The sequence below is a fragment of the Myotis yumanensis genome, unplaced genomic scaffold (genome assembly GCF_028538775.1).
Source record: "Myotis yumanensis isolate MYYU_CA2020_CCGP unplaced genomic scaffold, mMyoYum1.0.hap1 SCAF_5, whole genome shotgun sequence".
In the NCBI taxonomy this organism is placed as follows: domain Eukaryota; kingdom Metazoa; phylum Chordata; class Mammalia; order Chiroptera; family Vespertilionidae; genus Myotis; species Myotis yumanensis.
The window spans coordinates 77,103,339-77,105,677 of record NW_027223756.1 but is presented as its reverse complement, the minus strand read 5'-3'; positions in this window follow the sequence as shown (position 1 = coordinate 77,105,677).

Sequence of the window (2,339 nt, the reverse complement as noted above, 5' to 3'; positions counted from 1 at the left end):
ATGTCACACATGTGCACACAAATGTACAGTGACTCACATGCTCCCACTCAAGCACATACTCACAGACATATACACATCCACACACACTCATACATTTATTCACACACTAAAATGCACAGTTGAATGCTCACTAACACTCATAGGACCATTCGTACATTACAGACCTAACCAGCCATGTTAAAAATAGCTTATCTTTTGATAAAATCCAGCTTTTTAATCTTGCAAACAAATCGGCCCACCTCCGCCTCCTTCCCCCTCCCCACTCAATAATGAGGTTAAAATGAAAATTGAATTCTAGCATCTGCTTTCGAAAATATCCCCACTCTCACTCCACCCCCCACCCACCAGTCAGTGCTGCCTTCCTCAGCTGTTAAGAATTGGAAATGCAAAATCGGTGGAGGGAGGCTGGAGGCTCATGAGGGGCAGCATTATGTGGAAAATAAAATAAATGCAAACATTTGGGAGGGTGACAGGAAGGTTGCAGCTCTGTAGAGCATGTCTGTGGGTAACACAGAGGCCAGGGACCCTGAACAAAATGACCACAGCTGATTTTAGCCGGGGGAGGCTGCAGCCGAGGGATTGTCCTTTTCTATTTCATTGGAATTAGGTTATAGAATTGCATTGAGACTTTCCTCCTCTGTAAAACCATGCTGATGTTTCGGGGGGTGTGGTGGGGGTTAACTGAGACCATTTAAATAAATGTCCTAGCACTGGACTTGGCACAGAACGCATATTAAAACGGTCATGGACACTACATTGTTAAAACACTCATCCATTTGCATCAAATGATTCAATCCTGTTTTTCACCCCCGAAGGAGGAAATATTTTTGGCCCCACAGAGGGAACCCTACCATTTTATTATCAACAGCATTTCAATTGTTACAATAAACCTTCCTTTGACAAAACCCATTTTTTCCTTTTAATACACTCAAGTGGTTGCTGGGGCCTTTGGAATTTTGTGTTTTTGCTACGCTGGAAAGTTTAGGGCACCACAAACCATCCCTTCCAAATAAACTGTCTTTTTTTGAAAGTCTGACACTTTGGGCCAGGACCTGCCCCTTCCTGGACTTCTGCGAGAGGAGGAGCTGTGTAGGCAAGAAGATCCCACAGCTTCCCAAGCCCTTTCATGTCAACCTGACATTTCAGTTTCAATCATTGTCTTTCCTGCCCTGGCCGGTGTGATCAGTGGTTAGAGCATCCGTCCCTGCACCGAAGGGCCCAGGGTTCTATTCCCAGGGAAAGGCAGGTACCTGGGTTGCAGGTTCCATGCCCCGCCTCAGGTCCAGGCAGGTGCGGGAGGTGACCAATCCATGAAGACACATCAATGTTTCTCTCGCCACCCCCCCCTCCCTTCCACTTTCTAAAAATCAATGGGAAAAAAATATCCTATGAGGATTAACGACAACCAAAATCATAGTCCTTTCTTATTGAGTTGTGGGCCATAGGCAGCGAGAGTGTGGGTCTCAGTGAGCACTGGATACATGTTTTGGCCTCTTTTTTTCGGGGGGGGGGGGTCCCAGTGTCAGCCTGGTGTGGCAGAGAATCTGAAGGCCCTGGGCCACACCTTGTGGCTAGCAGGCCCCCTTCACCCTGTACATTCTGTGACTCCATAAGCCCAGGAAGCGGCCAGGCAGAGCTCGCAGATGCAGCCCATGCGTGCAGGGGACCAGGGCAAGCGGGAAGGGGTCCTCGCCGCCTCCCCACTCCCCACCCCGCCGCCGTTCAGTCGCCCCCGCCGCAGGAAGCCTTGTGACCCGGAGATAAGAAATGGGTCAATAAACTTTCTTCCAAGACCTACTGAGTTGCTTCATTCTCCCGGGCCTCCTTCCCGCCTGCAGCTCCCTCCCCTCGCCGGGAAAGGTCAGATGGGAGGTGGCATCGACCCGCGCCCGGAGCCAGGCCCCTGGCCACGCTGCGGCCGCGCTGACCAACTGACCACGCGCTGCCCGGGAGCCTAGCTTGCCGCGGGCCAATGGGAGTGCGCCGAGCCGTGGTTGCCGGGCAACGCGGACCGGGAAGGAGGGGCGGGGCCCGCGCGGTGATGGAGCAGAGATTGCAGCGATCAATCCGGCTCCTGTGCGCATGCGTGGTCCAAGGCCGGGAGGGATGCTGCAGCCGGCGCCCAGTGGCCATCGATCGCCTCGGCCAGAGGCGCTTAATAAGCTCGGAGAAGGGTTTAAGGGAGGGGCTGGGGCGCCCCGCCACCCACCACCTCCTCCCCTGCAGCTCCCTTCCATAAGAATAATAACAATGACAGCAGCTCACCTTCACGCAGCGCTTCCTGCCTGCTGGACAATTGCGCTTAAAATCTCCCAACATCCAGCCAAGGTAGTCAGTGA